At 47.6% G+C, this 22368-nt stretch overlaps 1 protein-coding gene across 1 annotated transcript in view; it reads left to right on the top strand.

Annotated features, from left to right (window-relative positions):
- The first annotated feature begins 5554 nt into the window (after positions 1 to 5554).
- The window catches only part of LOC140409183 (mitogen-activated protein kinase 4-like), a 248814-nt gene continuing 232000 nt past the window's right edge, over positions 5555 to 22368 (top strand). The window contains exon 1 of the mRNA XM_072497418.1: positions 5555 to 5790. The gene's annotated coding sequence lies outside the window, so the exon portion shown is untranslated. The remainder of the gene's footprint in view (positions 5791 to 22368) is intronic.

Genomic DNA, 22368 nt, shown 5'->3' with positions numbered 1-22368 from the left:
GCCAATATTCCCCATCTGTATTTGTTATAATTAGTATTGTTTTTATATTGACTAAAACTCACTGCATTGCACACTGCATATAAGTATAGGTTGCCCTAGTCAACGTTGCCACTGCCTAAGGAGCCCTGTTGTGATAACCGTCACTTTAATTCCAACTATAATAAAATGCCACAACTGCTGACTGTGAATCAAATGCCATGGTTGCACATTGTAATTATGATGGGCAGCAAAGAAAGGGATCAGTGAATGAGGTGGAGGCCGTGTCCAACATTTCTAGTTTGGTGGGGAGGGTGAAAGCTGATCTGGCAAGGTGGGATGGTCTCCCTCAGTTACTGGCTGGTCATGTTCAGGATGTTGCCGCAATTGCTGTTTATTTTCCAATGCCTGCCGATTTTTCTGCTAAAAGCATTTTTTAGAGATATTGAAGGGATGATTACCTCATTCATATGGGGAGGGAAGGTGGCCAGAATTAGAAAGGTGCTACTACAGAGAGGAAGGCAGGCAGGGGGTTTGGGTCTTCCGAACCTGATGTATTATTACTGGGCAGCGAATGTGGAGAAGGTACGGAGCTGGGTCAGAGGGGTTGACTCCCAATGGGTCAGAATGGAGGAGAGTTTGTGTAGGGGGCTGGGATTGAAGGTGCTAGCGACAGCACCGCTCCCAATGGCGCCGGGACATACTCAGGGAGTCCGGTAGTAATACCTTTGTTGAGAATTTGGAGGCAGTTCCGCCAGCACTTCAGGTTGGGGGCAGGGTCAAGGGAAATGCCGATTCGGGGGAACCATAGATTTGAGCCAGGGAAGTGGGATGGAAATTTTCGGAGATGGGAGGAGAAAGGAATTAGGGCACTAAAAGATTTGTTTCTTGGGGGTCGGTTTGCGGGATTGAAGGAGCTGGGAGCGAAGTATGGGCTGGAGCAGGGGGAAATATTTAGATACATGCAGGTTCGAGACTTTGCCAGAAAGGAGATACAGAGCTTCCCAGTAGAGCTGGCTTCGACATTGATGGAGGAGGTGCTGACAACAGGGGGATTGAAGAATGGGGTAGTATCGGCGGTTTACGGGGCAATTTTGGAAGAGGAGAAGGTGCCGCTGGAAGGGATCAAGGCAAAGTGGGAGGAAGAGTTGGGAGAGGGTATGGAGGCGGGGTTCTGGTGTGAGGTGCTCTGGAGGGTGAACGCCACCACCTTGTGTGCGAGGTTGGGGTTGATACAGCTGAAGGTGGTGTATAGAGCGCACCTTAGAAGGGAGAGGATGAGCCGGCTGTTTGAGGGGGTAGGATATGTGTGTGAACGCTGTGGCGGGGAGGGGGAGTGCGGGGGTGGGGGGTGGGGGGGGTGGGGGGGGGGGGGGGGTGTGGCAGCAAACCACTTTCATATGTTTTGGCCCTGTCCAAAGGATTAATGGAAGGAGAATTTTGGGGTAATCTCTAAAGTGGTGCACGGGAAACTGGACTCCGGCCCAAAGGGGGCCATATTCGGGGTGTTGGACCAGCCAGGGTTGGAAACAGGCTCGGAGACAGATGTTGTAGACTTCGCCTCGTTGATCGCCCGAAGGCGGATCCTGTTAGGGTGGAGTTCAACCTCTCCACCCTGTGCCCTGGTGGAGAGGTTGAACTTCACCCTGGGGGGACCTGCTGGAATTCTTGACTCTTGAGAAGGTCAAATTTGAACTGAGGGGAAGGATGAAGGGGTTCTACAACTCATGGGCGTTATTCGTTATGCACTTACAAGAATTGGATTACATTGAACATTAGGGGGGCGCGGATCGAAGGGTTGGGGGAGGGGGACTGTATGTGATAATGGAGACTATGTGTGATTCCTGATTCCTTTTTGTCATTTGTTTATGTTAACATGCGGGCTAATGTTTCAGGGTTTGGTGGATGGGAATCGTTGTTACTGATATGGGGATTGACATTGCATTTGTTACTGATTATTGTTTATTGTTGGGTGTAAATTTGGGAGAAAATGTGAAAAAGGAGAATAAAAATAATTTAAAAAAAAGAAGAAGTGGAGACTGTGTCAACATTAAAGAATGAGTTGGATGGAGAGTTGATAGAAAGGCTGATAAAACGATATGGGAACTGAATGGGCATCTGGGATCATGACTACTGCTCATGTGGAGGATAAGCAGCAGCACAGAGGGTGCCAGGCATGCTGCCTTCAAGAGAACCAAGGTGCATGCAGCCTAACCAGCAATCCTTAGAAGAATTGTTAGATGTTGCCACCAAAAAGATAATTTTTTTGTAGTGGGACAGAACGGGGTTCCTGCTTCAAGATGAATTGTTTGGTGCCTTGCAGCAAGAGTCAAAGTGTGCCATACATAATGATGTTCAAAGTCCAATTTTAATCGGGCCTCAAATCTACCTGGCCTAGCACAAGGACTATGGATTTCTAACCTGATTGAATTAAGTGAGTCTGATCATAAATGTGGCTCTGTATATTGATTTTGCTACCTGTAAATAAAGCAATTCAATAATTTCTATTTGTAAATAATTGTTTGGGAGTACTTCTGAAAAAGACATGCTATTAAATCTTTTTGGCTTGCTTTCATCAGGGTAACTCCCAATAAATTACTAAGAGTAAAAGGGGAACAACAATTTACACTGCATGAGAAAAGAGTGCTGACTGATTGACAAGTGGTCTCTAATTGCCATGGAGATTGCAGCATGGAACACTTAACTGCCGAGCTTTGTTCAAATGCAAACCGGGCAAGGTGACTCTAATTGGCCCTGTGGAATAAATCAGGGAATGACTTCCCCAAGCCTTTGTTTAGTTGAAAAAGGTGCAATGTGTGGACATGTTCCTTCTGTCCACAAAGGACAGAATCCTGTGTGTGAATATATGTGGCTTCTCGCATGCGTCAGTGAGCCACACTGCGATTCAAACAACACAAAATTGGTTTTCAGTGTAATTAGCACAATGAAGATTATTTCCTCACCTTACCTTGTTTGTGCCAGTTTATCATGTCAAAAAGATGAGCAGGCACACATGTGCAAGGCATTGGGTAAAATTCAACTTTGATGTGGGTCAGGGTGGACATAAAATGAGCAGTAGAAAATTAGCTGCCCATTATACACTTCACCCAATTTCCAATCCACTGAAGTTCAAGGAAAGGATGAGTGTCATTGTATACCCTCAAATGAATAACACATTTGTTCTCATAAATTCTAGCTACCAAGTATTTATTCCATCTCACATGAAAATGATATATAAGGAAGAAAATGTCATTCTATGTCTCACTTTCAGGCATTGACAGATATAGGTACTGAACTGCATATTCTGTTTTGAACTCTAGAACTTGCCAGATGGACTAAAATGGCCTTTTCCAGTGTGAGATAAAAATTAGGGGGGTTGAATTTCCACGGGGGAATTTAATCATCTGTCATAACTACACCAGAAAATCCACTGGAAAATTTTGATGTTGTGGCTAAATGACTTGTCATTTTTACCTTTAATATTTCTGTACTGCCAGAAAATCAGTGTATAATGGGTTAAATTTGTATCACCCAAGGTTTCTCAAAGAGGGTAGTTTAGCAGTGTTGGCATCAACACTGCTTACCTATACAAGTTACTGAGGCTGTGAACAATGGGAGATCCCCAAGTGGGAATTAACTGGAATGGGCACATTCACCGACAAGCATTTTAGCTATCAGTAGAGATTATTTTCATTCAATATTGATGAACAGACATTCTTCTTTAATTAAATCATGACAGGCATATTGTCTACCCACTGTTCTAAGGTTAGGTACCAATCTGGAGCTTTCTCATTGTTAGCTCAATAATCAAGGTGGGGCAGTCTCTGTTGAGCAGAGTTGTGCGGCTTTGGCAGTTAGTGGCCAAAGATTGGAAGTATTTTTAAAGCTTGAGCCAATTTAGACAAGAGCCAAACGCGGTCTTCTGTCACAGCTTCAAAAGAAAGTAAGTTACATCTTTGTTGTTTTCATACACTGAGGAGTCCAGGGAATTGATGTTCACATTGTGAAAACTGTTTGTTCATGTACTTTATGTAAATAAACCAGTTATTCAAAGTCTGAAACCTCAGTTTCCATGCCATGCTTATTCAGTCAGTCTTCCATATAGAGAGAGTAAGCAGATGTTGGGTCCAAAATAAGTTGTATTTCAGTCATAACCGGGTGGAGTAAGTGTTCTCTTTTACAGTCCCTTGGTCACGCTATTGTGTGATTAGGTAGTTGGACAGAAAAAGTTGCACCCCAGATTTTAATTCCACTTGCAGGAATCATGAGCGATGGTGAACCAGAGGAAATAACAAAACATGATAAAGATATTTCACTATGATAATGGTCAGTAAATGCAAGTGTATCATTAGCATCTGTACATAAGGAAAATGCAATGTCTCTCTGGGCTTCTATCTCGCACTCATTTTTCATTAATCTTTCTAATGTCCTCATTAGATTTGGTACAATATGCATACTGATAGAGTTCATTGTCCAAGTTTAGATGAGCTAATTCAAGACATCCCTGGGATCACTCCTGAGTCCTTGCGGGGAGGAAGTCTTCCCGGTCTGTCTGTGGAAGGATCGGGCCTGATGGATCACTCACTACAAGTTTTATTTTTTAAAATATCTTTTGAGTCTGGATGGTTTTCACTACTGATTGAATAACATTATTGAGCCATCACGAGACCTGTTCATTTAACTTCCTCCCTGCACAGAATTGCCTAAATACAGCCTCTGTTTAGCACCTATCCACAACTGGATCTTCAGCTGGATCCCTGTGCAACCGGTTGTTGATCAGAACCTTATGAAATAGAAGGTTTGTTGACCATTCACTGATGCTCCATCTGGTGCCTCCCTTTATATAACACAGCTCGAAGTCCACATGCCTCATGTACTTGGTAATGATGGGCACAAATTTAAAACAATCATGGATTATAGGAGAGTTTAAGGGGGGAGAGTTAATGCACAGAGGGTGGTTAGAATGTGAAAAAGGGCGACACATGGCACAGTTGTTAGCACCGCTGCCTCACAGCGCTAGGGACCCGCTGGTCAATTCTGGCCTTGGGTCACTGTTTGTGCGGAGTCTGCATGTTCTCCCCGTGTCTGCGTGGGTTTCCTCCAGGTGGTATGGTTTCCTCCCACAGTCCAAAAATGTGCAGGTTAGGTGGGGTTACGGGTTAGGGCAAGGGAGTGGGCCTAGGTGAGATGCTCTTTCGGAGATTTGGTGCAGACTTGATGGGCCGAATGGCCTCCTTCTGCACTGTCGGAATTCTGTAAGTGTTGTTGAGCCAGAATATCTAATGCAATTAGATATTAACTTTGAAAAGAGGTATGGAACAGGTGAGTGTTGGGTTATCAGGTCGCTGTGCCACTCTGAATCTCTGTTGCATTTTCTCTCTGCTGCTCAATGAGATTACATACATTTTGTGGATCTGGCTGCAGCCGTGCCTGCTTCTGTCGCGATGGATTTTCTGTAATACCGTGCACTTTGCACATCAGGTTGGCTACAGTGTCTCCTTCAGAAGCACAAAATTCCCCCTGACAAGCACTCTCTTGCCCTCTCTCCCCTGGCCGAACATCAGGTAGCTGCATTGTGATTGACAGCCCCGGTGACGTGGTGCTGTGGCGCTGTGCTCCCTCTGCCTCTCCCTCTCTCTCCTTTCACACTGGCTTCATTTTCCAACCCGGAGGGAGAACGGAATCAGTTCGGGGCAGCCACAACTCGGATATCATCCATCCAGTAACTCCGGCAACAGAGCTGAGCTGGCAAATGCCAAATCTGCACCAGCCGCAGGAAACCCATCCCGGCCGCGCGACGGGATTTATTTAATGGTAAGTTTCATGCCGGAGAATGAATAACTGGCATCACCGCCCTGCTCTTCAAATACATTTTTCCCGAGCATTTTCGGTTGGCAAGGAGCGATGTAGTGTGTTGATTGCAGTGCAATGCTGGGTTCTTGAAAAAGATACATTGCAAGCTGGTTTGCAAAATCAATGGGTGCTGGTTAATGGGAGGGATGGAGGAGAACGCTCAGCACTTCGCCTTTGTCTCCCCTCCTTACTGAACGTGGGGCTCTGTTCCTGCTGGTACCTGTGTTTGTGCACAGAATAGGTCGGATTCTTCGTGTATTGCACGTAAACTGGATGTGCATAAATAATAGATTGATGCAGGTGCCTATGTCCTTCAGTCTTTGTATGTATTTGCATGTGGATTTTTGCCTGTACAGTAAGTATATTTCGTCAATAAATCGTCTGCATTTGCCGGCAAGTTTCTCAGGTGGAGGCAGTACTGCTATTGCTAATGTGGCGTGGTTACTGCCATTTCATAACTGGTTACCACCTAAGTGGTGCTGATCCCAAAACTGTTCTTAACCTGCAGCACCTAACCCTCTATAAATGTACACTTATGAACTGACATTGTCTGTGTCAGATGTAGAGGAATGGAGCATGTTGGGAGATGGATACAACATATTCTTTTGTATGGAACGATTGCCTATAATGCTTTATGAAGCAAATTAATATTGGGTATTAGTTCCCAAAAGAAGGGACACACACACACACACACACACACAGGGATATGCAATTTGCAGTGAGGTGATGCCGTAAGGGTTATGGTTTACCAGTGCGCAGACATTAACTGAATCTCTGAGATTGGGCTGCTGGCTAACTCATTGGTTAGCTTATATAAGAAGTCAGCAAGAAATTAAACAAGAAGAAACTTCTTCACCCAGAGAGTGGTGAGAATGTAAAATTCGCTACCGCAGGGAATAGTTGAGCAGATAGTACAGGTACACTTAAGAGGAAGGTGGATAAGCAGGAGAGGAGAATAGAGGGTTATGCTGATATAGTTGGATGAGGAAGGATGGGAGGAGCATGGGAAGGATGGGAGGGCAGCACGGTAGCACAGAGGGCAGCATAGTTGCTTCACTGCTCCAGGGTCCCAGGTTCGATTCCCGGCTTGGGTCACTGTCTGTGTGGAGACTGCACGTTCTCCGCGTGCCTGCGTGGGTTTCCTCCAGGTGCTCCGGTTTCCTCCCACAGTCTAAAGATGTGCAGGTTAGGTGGCTTTGTTAAATTGCCCTTAGTATCCAAAAAGGTTAGATGGGGATACTGGGTTACCGGGATAGGGTGGAAGTGTGGGCTTAGATAGGGTGCTCTTTCCAAAGGCTGGTGCAGACTCGATGGGCCGAATGGCCTCCTGCACTGTAGATTCTATGATAACCGCCAACGTGGACTGGTTGGGCCAAATGGCTTGTCTCTGAGCTCTATGTTCGATGTAATTCTACTTACTTCCTTGTCAATTACGTGCCTTGATTGACACAATAACAAAGTGCTGTGGATGTTGGAAAGATGAAATAAAAACAGATAATACCAGAATTAGTCAGTGGGACTGCCGCATCTGTGGCGAGACAGAAACAGAGTAAATGACCCTCGAGTTAAAAAGCATAAGTAAGAGTGAACCTTGAGTGGGTCAGATGAAATGTCAGCGACTTGAAACGTTAACTCTCTCCCCTTTCCAGAGACCTGCTGAGTGGCACCTTGATTGGTCATTCGAATAACAAATGGGAATTACTTTCCTTACCATTGTGTGTTGAGCACAAACTGGTATGGTTGCAAGATCAAGATAATTTGATTTAGGGAGCGTATTAAGCGTTATTTGTTGCAGTTATCTGTGCTACTGCTGTAAAGCAGTACTCTGAAAGTTACTTTTAGGTAGCTGATAGTGATTTATAACAAACCCCATGATTCCTCAATTAGATTTTTGCCTTGAAATTGCTCTCATCTACTTGTTATTCTTTGTATAAAATATTAGGCAACATATTATGTAATAGTAAAATATTATAAACAGTGCCTGAATTCAATCAGTTCAATATAAGCAGCATCTAGCACATGGTATTCAGCTTGACTACTACATCATTGACAATATCTTTTGTCTTAAAATCACACATCTGCTGTGGGCTTGGTGAGGGCAGTCCTGTTCCTTATTTGCGTATCTTGGTGGATATTGACGGTCAAGTTACTGATTGGGTGCAGGTTGGTGCACTGAGTTAGACATTGGTCTTGGGATTCATTTGGGTCTTGGATTCAAATCTACAATGCAAAACTGCTTTTGATTTGTCATTAATTAGCACTAAATTGTGAATCTCACAATTGTTGGTTTGGAAATAATAAAATATCACCCTGCCCGTGACTGGAGTGCCTTATTGATTAAGGCAAAGGCATATTAGTGAGCTGCATCTGAACAGAACCTTAATCGATTCAGAAAGTGGGTGTCTGAAACGGAAAGTGTTCCATTTCCAAGAATGAGCGTTAGCTTGTTAACCACAACATAGAAAAGGTTTAATGATTGTGATCACATTATTGTGAGTTTACCGAGTGATATTCTACTGTTACTTGACAGAAAATAAAATTGGTAGTATATATCAGCTGGTGAATAATAATCAGAGTGTTTTACAACATAGTAATTGACTTGAAATGTTCATAAGAGTCAAAAACCCAGAAGAGTGAACCTTGAATGGTCTGTTTACCATCAGAGCCCAAAGATTGAATAACAGCCTCAAATTCACTGAGACGCAAACTAATTTCTAATTGAATTTCGTACTCCTGTGGGGTGATCTCTTTACCTGACATAGTGAAAACAAAAGGTATGTCACATGTTGCAGAACAAAGAATAATGTTGACTTACTGATATAGGATCAACAGTGACAATGTTAACATTTTTAACCCTGGACTAAAGGAGACCGCTGGTAAAGTGTCATTCTACTATTCTCTCTCAGAATGCTTTGTGTACATGGTCATCTACAAATTTTGTTGTTCCTCAATCAGTAACATCTTTAAGTCTCCCACAGGGGCTCCAGATAACCTTGTTACTAGGCTTCCGTTTGTCCTGCTCTTGAATGGTGTATTGTAATATAGTTAAGCTTGCCATAGGGTTGTCTTGCTTTCTGATTTATCTTCCCTCTCAATGGCGATCCACCCTTCTTGACATGTCCAATAGGTTTACTGAGATTAGGACTGTAACATGTAGTTTCTCCCTTTGCCAATCTTATGTCCCATGAGCCGAGAGGTTTTTGCCTTGGTGATCAACCCTGTTAAACATTGTTCAGTGTGGCTCTGGCATACTCTGCCTTACTCTGGCATAGCAGTCTCTGCTGCAGGTGAAGACAGTGGGCTGAGAAGGTGCAGGATTTGCTGGCCCTTGTTTTCTCTGGGCTCTCTTCTCATCCAGGTGAGCTATCTGTTTTGTCTCACCACTAACCAATGCCCATCCAGACAGTCAGGCTCAGAGGCCAAGGCCCTCGACAACTGTCTCTCAGTTTTCTGTGTGAATGTCCACCATCTACATATATCGCTTGAAGGTGACATTTCAGTGAAGGTAATGGACCGCCAGATATGCTAAGAAATGCTGAGACTAAGCCTGAGACAGTGAAGGTGGGAATTGTTCAGCCTTTTCACCTGCCTATCAAATGATGTTGAGGCCTGACTCCTGTAGAGGACTGCACTGAGGACACAGCCTTGATGCATTTGTAGTTTGATATTCTCAGTTAGGTTTCTGTTGTTCCACGCTCTCTTGTTCAGCTTGAGCATTACAGTTGCTGCTGGTGTAATGTGTGTGTTGATTTCGGCACCAAGTAACAGATTGCTGGTAATTGTGGAGTTTAGATAGACAGGTAAAGCTATCAACAACCTCCAATTTCACATTGTCATTGCTGATGGAAGGCTACATGGAAATATCTTGGACCATACCATTTGTCTTCCTGGTGCTGATGGTCAAACCAAACTCTTTATTGGCATGAAAGAGTGCATCCATTTGCCACTGGAGGCGTTTCTTGGCCTGGAATTCTCATATGGCAGCAATGGCCTGGAGCAACTCTCCGGTGAGCATTTGGTGCCCTTTTGCCGTGGATCTCAAATGAGCAAAGCTGAACAGCTTCCCGTCAGTTCCGGTATGTAAGTAGACACCCTCTGTCGATGACCTGAAGGTATATGACAGCAGCAAAGAGAAGAATATGCAAAGAGTGTTGGCACCAGAACACAACCCTGTTTAATCCCACTGTGGATGTCAAAGTCTCGATGTTGTCCCATCATAGCTGAGCTTACCCACCATGCTGTATTGGAGAGAGGACACCACAGTGAGCAGCTTTGGACTGCAGCCAATTTTCTTCAGCAGCTTAAATTGCTCTGCTGATATAGTCGAATGCCTTGGTGAGGTCGACAGTAAATGTGATCCCCTTTGTTCATAGCATTTTTCTTACTGGACTGAGACGATTATGTTGATTGTTCGTCGTCCAGTTACTATGCCTCTTTGTGATTGCACACAGAAAGTAGGTCCTTCATTTGCAGAAGGTTTGGTCCCCAGGCATGTTGTGGGCTGGTCCACTGGTGTGTGGGCATACCCTGATGCTCATGAACCAAACTCTCAGCTATCGGTAAATCCACATTACTGTGGATACCTCAGGAGAGTTGAAGGCTAAGGGAATAAACTCTGACAAAAAATATGGAGTGGAATCCAAAGGCAAAGTGATAGCTAAATTTTTCTGACGAATCCTGCAGCCAAGTTGGTGCCAAACATATACTTTGCATTCCTTTGGGCTCAACCAGGATGTTGCAGAGGGGGGCCGTGGCATCTGGGCAGTCCGGCATCCCCGTAGAGCTTGACAGGTTTGTGCCCAGGAGAGGACACTCCAGGTTCACTCAAAATGTTCACACAACTTTGAAGACAGCGGTTACAAGTGATTAAACCAATCTTGATGGGCATAGGGAATGTGTGGTACAGGCTGTTTCCAAGGGTGGGAGGGACCATTTGTCCCACTGGTCAGGCAGTGCCTCAAGTCAGGCAGCCCCCGACAACTCAAGGACTGTTCCATATTGTTTCTCTGCTTCAGTGGGTGCTTGGAGCCTTGAATCTCTGCTCAATAAGTGGACTGAATTCATCACACCAGATAAACAAACAAAGTAAACCCATAGAAAGATGATGCTAATTCCTCAATTGGCAAGTGTGGAACATCAGGACCGTGTGTACAGCACAGACCCAGATAACTTGCAGCTGGTCGTTAACACGGTGTACAGGACTGACCCAGATAACTTGGCACAGTGGTTAGCACGACTGCCTCACAGCTCCAGGGACCCGGGTTCAATTCCAGCCTCGGGTCACTGTCCGTGTTGAATTTGCACTTCGGGCAGCACGGTGGCCTAGTGGTTAGCACAGCTGCCTCGGTGAGGTCGAATGCCTTGGCGCTGAGGTCCCAGGTTCGATCCCGGCTCTGGGTCACTATCCATGTGGAGTTTGCACATTCTCCCCGTGTCTGCGTGGGTTTCAACCCAAAAATGTGCAGAGTAGGTGGATTGGCCACGCTAAATTGCCCCTTAATTGGAAAAAATAATTGGGTAATCTAAATTTAATTTAAAAAAAAGAGTTTGCACTTTTTCACCGTGTCTGTTTCCTCCGGTTGCACTATTTTCCTCCCACAATCCTACAGGTTAGGTGGATTGGCCATGCTAAATTGCCGCTTAGTGTCCAAAAAGGTTAGGTGGGGCTACTGGGTTTGGGGGATAGGGTGGAGGCGTGGGCTTAAGTAGGGTGCTCTTGGACTTCCGGTGATGGCGGGTGGGAGGTAGCGGCACATTGGAGGGCTCCCGTTCGGGAACGGCATTTTCAGGGTTTAACGCCCGGTCCCAGGGGCAGCGGAGGCGGCAAAAGCAGGGAGAAGGCACAGTGAAGGGAAATCTCAAAAACAAGGACTAAAATGGCCATGAAAAAAGCAGCTGAAAGTTTGTCGGGGAGTGGAAAGGTCACCGCGGGGACGGTAAGAAAAGTGGAGGCTGGGGCACCAGGGGAGGCCGCATTGCCCACGGCTGAAGAAATGACTAAGGTGATGGCCGTGGAACTCGAAAGGCAGTTCACAAAGCACATGGAGGCGATGAGGAAGGGGATGGGGGCGGTATTGAAAGTGCTGGTGGAGGAGGCGATTGCCCCGGTGAGGGCGGCGGTATTGAGCGCAGTGGCAGAGGTGCGGGAGCAAGGTGAGGCGCTGAAGGAAGTGGAAGAGACATTATTGCAGCACAGTGATCAACTTACCTCGATGGGGAAGGAGATGTGGAAGGTGATAAAGATCAACAAGGGTCTGCGAGCCAAAATGGACGACTTGGAAAACAGATCCAGGTGACAGAATCTGAGGATTGTGGGTCTTCCCGAAGGAGTGGAAGGCCTGAGGCTGACTGAGTATTTTGCCACGATGTTGGCGAAGCTATTGGAGGAGGGGGATGATCCCTCCCGATATGAACTGGATCGGGCTCATCGGTCGTGGAGGCCTGTACCAAAGGAGAATGAGCCGCTAAGAGTAGTAACTTTGTGTTTTTGTAGGTACAGTGTGAAGGAGAAGGCCCTGTGCTGGGCAAAGCAGAAACGGGTGGTGCAGTGGGCTGGAGCTGGTATTTGCATATATCAGGACTTTACAGTGGAGCTGGCGAGGAAGCGGGCTGCCTTCAGCTGGGTGAAGAAGGCACTGTACATCAGTAAGGCGCACGGCGGCATAGTATACCCAGCTGAGGTGAGGGTGACCTACAAATCCAAGTACCTTTATTTTGGGACGGCGGAAGCAGCGAAGGAGTTTGCGAAGGCAAAAGGACTGTGGCTGAATTGAGGAATGGTCATGTACCGATGTAGCCTCATGTAACTGTATTTTTCACTGCGTGCTGGTGTATGTGCTAAATGAGCCAACGCTGTATATATTTGGACAAGGGGAGAGATGAGACTTTCACTTGCAATGATGGTTCTTTGGGGCTTGGGTGTGTAAGCGGGGTTTGTGTGCTAAAGGGGATTTCTTGGTTTTCCTGGGACCGGGCAAGGGGGAAAGAGACCTGGGCGGGGGCCTCCACGCTGGCCGGTTTAAGCTGGCCAGTGAGCGGGAATGAGGTGAGGGGACGGGCTGCGGCCATCGGAGCCTGGCAGAACAGGGTCCGAGTGGGCTAGCCGGGGTGGAAAGTTGGGGGGAAGGAGCAGAGGTTGGGGGAGGAGTTTTATAAGAGGAAGTGGAGGGGAGGAGTCGGAGAGGGGGGGAAGGGCTTGCAATGCGTGGGTGTCATTTACGGTACTCCTTCGGGGAGTGGATGGCATTGAATGTTAGGGGGAGGGGGACGACGACTCGATAGGTCAATGGTGACCATAGGCGATTCCTGATTCCTTTTTCTTTTTTTTCTCCTTTGTTTGTCCCATTGTGGGAGGGTTTGTTTTATTTGATGCTTATATTGTCAGGTGGGGCATTGTTTGGGGTGGTGGGAGGATGGGATCGTTGTTGTTGATAAGGGAATTGACTTTGTATTTGTTACCGTTTACTGCTTGTTGGTGGGGTGTAAATTTTGAAGAAAATGTGAAAATGGAGAATAAAAATATTTTACAAAAATAAAAGTAGGGTGCTCTTTCCAAAGGCCAGTGAAGACTTGATGGGCTGAATGGCCTCCTTCTGCACTGTAGGGATTCTCTGTGCAAGACAGCCATGATCAACACGGATATCGATCGTCTTAACATTGACAGAGCTGGGGCGACATGTGGCACAGTGGTTAGCACTAGGACTGCGGCAACGAGGACCCGGGTTCAAATCCTGGCCCTGGGTCACTGTCCGTGTGGAGTTTGCATACTCTCCCCATGTCTGCGTGGGTTTTACCCCCAAAACCCAAAGGTGTGCTGTTGGGTGGATTGGCCACAGTAAATTGCCCCTTAATTGGAAAAGAAAAATAATTGGCTACTCTTAAAAAAACATTGACAGAGACTCCTTACAAAAGACGAGGCTCACTGAGAACGTATCATGAAAGAAAAAAAATGATACGTTCATCTTGTAGGGGAAGAGTTCCAAGGAGATGCATAAGCAGTGTGTAGGCTTCACTGTAAGGAAACTCAGTGATAAAATCCCCATCAATAGCGTGGAATGTGTTTTCTCTATTGGTTCCTCAACTAAAATAGGGTCAGCTAACCTCACGATTAACCATGCTGCAAAGCTATGCTCTGCTACAGAGACAAAAGACCAGTACCACGAGGAGCTTGACACTTCCATCAACAGAATCCCTAAGAACTTTACTTATTGAGGGATTTAAAATGGACCATAATGCATGGCTCTCCTGCCTCAGACATAAGGGCTGGGGAAAGATATATGAAAATGGGCAGAGCCTACTTTACTGCTATCATGAGCTTTGTGTGACAAACACTTTCTTTCAGAACAAACCATTTCACAAGGTGACCTGAAAACACCAAAGATCAGGACATTGGCACCAACTGGATTTGATCATCATCAGACAGTAACTTTCTCAACAGCATTCTCAATTTATTCAGCTACCACAGTGCTGACCGCTATACAGATCACTCCCTAGTGTTCACTCGGGTTAGGATACAACCCTTGAAGCTTTTTCATTCAATACAAAAAGGTTGCCCTTGTGTCAGCGTCAGCCGAGACTACCTACCCATGAACAGCCAATTGCATTCATAGATATCACAGAATTTATCATCACAGTTTCAGTTATGCTGTGTTCAGTCAATTTGCCCCCCCCCCCCAGCGACGAACAGCTCCTCAAACACGGTCACAAACATCCCCCACCTTTTCTCAAACTCCCCTGCTGAGCCCCTTAACTCATACTTTATCTTCTCTAACCGCAGGAAGTCATACAAGTCACCCAGCCATGCTGCTACTCCCGGTGGCGATGCCGACCGCCACTCCAGCAAAATTTGTCGCCGTGCAATCAGAGAGGCGAAGGCCAAGACATCGGCCTTCCTCCTCTCCATGAGCTCCGGCTTCTCTGAAGCCTCAAATATTGCCACCAAAGGGTCTAGGTCCACTCCTGGATAAGACCACGAACACTCCCGCCCAGAATCTTCCCAATTTTTCACAACCCCAAAACATGTGCGCATGATTCGCTGGCCCCCGCCCACACCTCTCACACTCATCTGCTATCCCCTGAAAGAACCCACTCATTCTCGCCCGAGACATATGCACCCTGTGCACCACCTTAAACTGTATCAGGCTCATCCTTGCACAAGAGGAGGTCCCGTTTACCCTTCGCAGTGCCTCACTCCATACTCCCCAATTGATCTCCATTCCCAACTCCGCTTCCCATTTCTCCTTGATCTTCACTACCCACTCGCCTCCCTGCTCCCCCAGCCACTTGTATACATCCCCAATTCTTCCCTCCCCTGCCACATCCGGAAGCAGCAGTCGCTCCAGCGGGGTGTATCCTGGCAATCTAGGGAACTCCTTCCAGACCTTTCGTGCAAAGTCCCTAACCTGTAGATACCTGAACTCACTACCTCTCGGCAGCTCTACCCTCTCCCTTAGCTCCTCCAGACTGGCGAACCCTTCCTCCAAATACAAATCCCTCACCTTGACCAGCCCCACTTCACTCCACCTCCTGTATACACTATCCATCCCCCCCCGGCTCAAACCCATGATTCTCGCACAGCGCCGTTAGCACCGACATCATTTACACCCTAAAATGCCTCCTCAGCTGATTCCATATCTTCACAATGGACTGCACCACTGGGCTCCCTGAATACCTACTTGGAGCCATTGGCAATGCTGCCGTCACCATAGCCCTCAAACTGGACCCCTTACAAGGTTCCTCCTCCATCCTAACCCACTCTACCCTTTCTCCTTCCCACCACCGCCGCACCTTGTCCACATTCGCTGCCCAATAATAATGAAGTAAGTTCGGCAACGCCAACCCCCCCCCTGCTGCCTCTGCCTCTGTAGCAGAGCCCTCCCCACCCTCGGCACCTTCCCCGCCCATACAAAGTCAGAGATTATTGTGTCTACTTCCCAAAAAAAGGCCTTTGGTATAAAGATCGGGAGAGCCTGAAAGATAAACAAGAGCCTCGGCAGAATATTCATTTTCACCACTTGGACCCTCCCCGCCAACGTTAAGTGCAGTGTATCCCACCTCTTAAGATCCTCCCTGGCCTCCTCCACCAGCTTCGTTAAGTTCCACTTATGGAGCCCCGTCCATTCCCTCGCTACCTGAATCCCCAAGTACCTAAACCTATCCCTCGCTACTGTAAATGGCATCCCCCCTAAATTAGCCCGCTGTGCCAGCTCCTTCACCGGGAATACCTCGCTTTCCCCTACATTCAGCTTGTATCCCGAGAACCCTCCAAACCTCCCCAACAGGCTTAGCACAGGGCTAAATCGCTGGCTTTGAAAGCAGACCAAGGCAGGCCAGCAGCACAGTTTAATTCCCGTACCAGCCTCCCCGAACAGGCGCCGGAATGTGGCGACTAGGGGCTTTTCGCAGTAACTTCATTTGAAGCCTACTTGTGACAATAAAGCGATTTTCATTTCATTTCATACTCTCCAACGGATCCAAAACATACAGCAAGAGATCATTGGCATAGAGTGACACCCGATGCTCCCTCTGTCCCCTCATTATCCCCTGCCACTCTGCCGAGCCCCTGAGAGCCATCGCCAATGGCTCTATGGCCAGCGTAAATAGCAGCGGCGGCAGCCTGCCTTGTTCCCCTGTGTAAGTCAAAGCTTCGTGAGCTCATATCATTTGTCCTCACCCTCGCTCTTGGCGCCACATACAGCAACCACACCCATGCCACAAATCACGGCCCAAACCCAAACCTTCCCAAAACTTCGAACAAGTACCGCCACTCCACCCGATCAAATGCTTTCTCTGCGTCCATGGACACCACCACCTCTGGTACCAGAGCTCTCGACGGATTCATCACCACATTCGTCTTATATTACTCGCGAGCAGCCTGCCCTTCACAAAGCCTGTTTGATCTTCTGCAACCACCACCGGGACGCAATCCTCCGTCCTCCCCGCCAACAACTTAGCCAATACTTTCACATCCGTGTTCAATAGTGATACGGGTCTATATGACCCACATTCTTCCCTTTTTTGGGGATTAGTGTGATTACTGCCTGCTTCATCGTCTCCGGCACCTCCCCCTTCTCCAGTGCTTCATTAAACGCCCCCAACAGATGTGGTGCCAGGTCCGTCGCAAATTCCTTGTAAAATTCTGCCGGGTACCCATCCGGCCCAGGGGCCTTCCCGACTTCATACCCCTGATACTATCCAGCCCCTCCCTCAGCCCCAGGGGCTCCTCCAACACCTGCCTCTTTGCTTCCTTCCCCTTGGGAAATTCCAGCTCGTCCAGAAATCATCCCATGTCCCCCTTCTCTCCTCCTGGGTCTGCCTCATAAAGTAATACTCTCTAACTGCCTCATTTATCTTCCCTGGCTCTGACACCACATCCCCAGCCCCAGTTTGGATCTTCAATATTTCCCTGGACGCAGCCTGCCTCCACAGCTGGTGCGCCAGCATGCGGCTCACCTTCTCCCCATACTCGTGTTGCACCCCTCTTGCCCTACGCAGTTGCCCTACCGCCCTCCCCGTTGTCAGCCTGTCAAATTGCCCCAGCAACCTTTTCCTCCTCGCCAATCCCTCCACGGTGGGCACCCTCGAATATTCCCTGTCCACCTCCACTATCTCGCTCACTAAACGGTCATGTTCCGCCTTCCTTTCCTTATTCGATTGAACCGTAAATGAGATAATTTCTCCTCGGACCACTGCCTTCAGTGCTTCCCAAAAAATGCCCGCTAAGACCTCTCCATTCTGATTGAACTCCACATAATCCCTAATCACCAACCGCACCTCATCACAAAAACCTTCATCCGCCAACAACCCCGAGTCAAACATCCACCCCCACCTCTGCTCTCATCCGTACTGAATCTAATATCCAGCCAGTGGGGCGCATGGTCCGAGATAACTATCCCCGCATACTCTGCCCCCTTCACCCCAACCAAAATCTCCCGACTCACTATAAAGTAATCAATCCTCGAATATACCTTATAGATGTGTGAAAAGAAGGAATACTCCCTTCCCCCTGGGTTCTGAAAGTGTCATGGATCCACCATACCCATCCTCTCCATAACCCACCCCCCCAGCTCCCTTGCCATTCATACCCTACCCATCGACCTGGGGCTCGATCTATCCACCCTCGGCTCCAGGACAGTTAAAATCTCCTCCCATGATCAACTGGTACGTGGCCAAATCCGGGATTGCTGTCAGCAACCCCCTCATAAATCCCACATCATCCCAATTTGGGGCATATACATTTACCAACACTACCGGTGGCCCTTCCAATACCCTACTCACAATCACATAAATCCCACCTGGATCCCTCACCTCCTTCGCACTCACAAATTCCATTTTTTTGCTCATTAAAATCGCCACACCCCTCGATTTCAAATCAAACCCCGAGTGAAAAACCGGCCAGATCCACTCCTTCCTTAACCTAACCTGGTCCTTCACACGGAGGTGCGTCTCCTGCAAAAAGACAACCCTCGCTTTCAAGCTCCTGAGGTGCGCGAACACCCGCGACCTTTTAACCGGCCCATTCAGTCCCCGGATGTTCCACATTACCAATTACCAACCTTACCGGAGGCTTGCGCCTCCAATCTCCTCTACCGTCTGCCATCTTCCCCACTTAACCCCTTTAATTCCACTCTGTACCTCGCCCATCCCAGATGGCCCCTTTCTTCGCCCTTGACCATGTCATCTCTCACCCCCTGCCGCGTCACAGAAACCCCCACCCCCTTTTCCCCTCCCCCCCCCCCCCCCCCCGCGCGCGCGCCCCCCCCCTCTCAGCTCCAAGAAGATGGCCTCCTGCTGGCCTTACCCTCCCCCACCCAAACAAGGACTGCTCCTGAACTCCAGGTAGCCTTCTCCAAAAGCAAACAAACAGATGTTAAACACAAACAGTCCCATAAAACAGGAGGGGGGGGTGGGAACATCCATCCCCACATAAACTTTTCAATCCTACAACTCTTTACAATCTCAACATTGAATAGAACCCCCCCCTGCCCCCCCCCACAAAAAAAGGAGAAAATCTCCCAATCCCTACACCCACTTCAAACATGCTCCTGACCATTACATAGTGCCAGCGCCCGCAGTGGCTCCCCAACTCTAGGCTTTTGCCTCAGAGACCTATGCGCTCGGTCCACTTCAGATGCCTTATCTAGCACCCCTTCTGCCACCAGTCCCGCCAGCATCCTCGAGACGTACCTCGTGGCACTCACACCTTCCACTCCTTCATGCAGGCCCACTATTCACAGGTTCTGCCTTCTCGAGGCATTCTCCAGCTCCTCCACCTTTGCCCTCAGCGTTTTACAAAGGTCTCCTAGGAGCCCCACCTCCGCCTCCAGAGCCACCACACGATCGCTGTGGTCCGAGATCACTCCTTCAATCTCCCGAGTCTGTGACCCCTGCACCTCCAAACACCTCTCCATCCGCTCCAAGTACTCTTCAAGGGTGCCACAGCTTCTGCAATGGCCTTTGCATGATCCTCATGCATTTCTTTCCTCTGTTTATGGAATTCCTCCTTGATAATAGTCATCAGTTCCTGTATCTGGAGCCTTACAGCTTGCTTCTCCCCCGCCTGCATGCTGGAAGAGACTGTCTGTGAAGCACAAGACTGTTTCAACTTTCCAGCCAAACCTCTCACTGTTTTCTGCCGGGTCTGGTGAACAAAAGACATACCATTCCAGGGGTAAACTACTCCTCTGACATTCACCTCCGCCTTTTCATCAAAATTCCACCCGGATCTGGGTAAAAAGAGCCCTTTTCTGTGACTTTGAACCGGAACAGCTCTATGGTCACTCTATGGTCACAAGAGAAAGTCGTCGGGATCTCTATTTAGTGCTCCCTTTAGCACCTGTCTTCTTCCTCATTGCAACTTACTATTCAAATTATTTTATTTGTTGAAGCATAAAGATACATTTTTGACACTCAGAATATTTAACACTACAATTTATCCAATATAACATTCTTTTGAATAATTATGACCCGAGCAGCAAAAACCAGTCCATCTCCTTCTCTGCGTTTCTGTATAATATTCATGCACATTCTTAGCTGCTCTGAGCTGTGTCTTTCTATCTTGCACTCTCGGAGTGGGACTTGATTCTTAGACGGACTGTATACATACTCCGATGTCTGCTCAGCACTTGCTTATTCGTACAATATCTAAACAGGTTGCAGAGTAGACATGTTGCTCCTTGGCATGTTTCCAGCTCCTCTTGAGTCTAACTCATGTCTGATGTCATCATTATCTATGTCATACATTAGCAGATCCAATCTATTAACCCTTTATACTATCCTACTTTTAAAAAAAAAATGTAGTGTACCCAATTAATTTTTCCCAATTAAGGGGCAGTTTGGTGTGACCAATCCACCTAGCCTGCACATATTTGGATTGTGGCTGCGAATCCCACGCAAACACAGGGAGAATGTGCAAACTCCACACGGACAGTGACCCGGGGCCGAGATCGAACCTGGGACCTCGGTGCTGTGAGGCAGCAGTGCTAACCACTGCACCACCGTGCTGCCTACTACCCTACATTTTAACTACCAACATGAAACTATGACTTTAACTATTCACATTACTTTTCTGTAACTCTTTTTAGAACTACAGATTCTAGCCGACCCAACTCCTATTCTTACCCTCGCCAAGTAACAGTCCTGGGGGATTCAATCAGGGCGGCACGGTAGCACAGTGGTTAGCACTGCTGCTTCACAGCTCTAGGGTCCCAGGTTCGATTCCCGGCTTGGGTGACTGTCTGTGCGGAGTCCGCACGTTCTCCCTGTGTCTGCGTGGGTTTCCACCGGGTGCTCCGGTTTCCTCCCACAGTTCAAAGATGTGCAGGCTAGGTGGATTGGCCATGCTAAATTTGCCCGTCATGTTACTGGGTTACGGGGATAGGGTGGAGGTGTGGGCTTAAGTCGGGTACTCTTTCCAAGGGCCGGTGCAGAATCACGGGGCCGAATGGCCTCCTTCTGCACTGTAAATTCTATAATCTTCCTCAGCATTCTTGGCCTCTAAGAGAAGACAACTTGGAGACATGAGGGTTTATTTCTGCATCTGGTAGGATATCATAGATTATCATAGAATTTACAGTGCAGAAGGAGGCCATTCGGCCATCGAGTCTGCACCGGCTCTTGGAAAGAGCACCCTACCCCAAGGTCAACACCTCCACCCTATACTCATAACCCAGTAACCCCACCCAATACTAAGGGCAATTTTGAACCCTAAGGGCAATTTATCATGGCCAGTCCACCTAACCTGCACATCTTTGGACTGTGGGAGGAAACTGGAGCACCCGGGGGAAACCCACGCACACACGGGGAGGATGTGCAGACTCCACACAGACAGTGACCCAAGCCGGAATCGAACCTGGGACCCTGGAGCTGTGAAGCAATTGTGCTATCCACAATGCTACCGTGCTGCCCTTAGTTCATCTGGAGAATAGGACAATACTTTATCAGCATTGTTTTTAAACATCGTGTCGGTTGTAGGATGATTGAACTGCAAGGGCAACAACTTTTCAACAAAAGACTAATCCAAAAAAGAAGACCGAAGGGAATTGATCATTGGACCCTCTAGGCCTAGAAGAGAAGAATCCAGAACACTCTAAGGAACTTCTTGCTCCCTTGAAGGACTCTGGGAAGAAGCTTTAGAAGAGAAGTAATCTTCAACTTCAGGGAAGACCAGCTATTTCATCCACTGCTGTATCAAAGACTGAATAGGCATTGAAGATCTGAGACTTCAATTAACTGAGAATGACAAACTTCCTGGAAGACTATCAGGAAAAGAAGAGAATTTCCCAATGATATTTCAGGGGGACTGTCGACTTTCTGTCAGCAGTAAGAGAGCCACACTTTTCTCTGCACGAGATTGCTCCACTATAGGCAATGTGAAGAATTGCTGAGTATATGGAGACAGGGCAGCCTTGTGCTCTGTAATGAGCCAAATTTCCTGTAGCCAATCAACTCTGGGCAAAATTTCTATACAGGATTTTGTCACTTCAAAGTGCTAAAGAATCTTCCGCAGCTTTTCTGGCTCTGGATGCAGGAAGACATTCAGCTGGGACTGAAACGTGGCTGACAATTGACTTTCACCCTTGGAAGATATCAGCTCTGTAGCAGTGTGATTCTCTTTGGACTCTGACCTGGAACCAGAAAAATCATTCCCTGTGGAAGACTCTTCATGGACAACAGGAGAGGAAAAAGGCAATCCATTGATTGATTCAGTGAAATTTGGATCTAACTGCTGCTCAGCCACAAAAAGCATGGACTTCTGTTGGTGGCCATGGTGTGAGTGGTTGCATATGTGGTGGCTCCCACTCATGGTGGTTTTGTCGGACCTTTTCCCTGGCTAATGGGTGGATGTGAGGAGGTAAAAAGGTGCCTGGGAGCTAGCAGAAGTGAGTGACGCACTGGTGCATGGAGCTGAGGGCCAGAAGCCCTCACAAAAGAGAGGAACAGACTGCAAAAGGTGGTGCGGTGTCTGCGATGCACGTGGCGATGGTGGAGGGTCAGGGGAGCGGCCCTGCCAGCTCAGTGGTCAACAGAGCACTGAACAGG

The sequence above is a fragment of the Scyliorhinus torazame genome, chromosome 3 (assembly GCF_047496885.1).
Source record: "Scyliorhinus torazame isolate Kashiwa2021f chromosome 3, sScyTor2.1, whole genome shotgun sequence".
Classification (NCBI taxonomy): Eukaryota; Metazoa; Chordata; class Chondrichthyes; order Carcharhiniformes; family Scyliorhinidae; genus Scyliorhinus; species Scyliorhinus torazame.
Note: the sequence above shows the minus strand (reverse complement) of the source record. Positions and strands in the feature narration are given on the sequence as shown.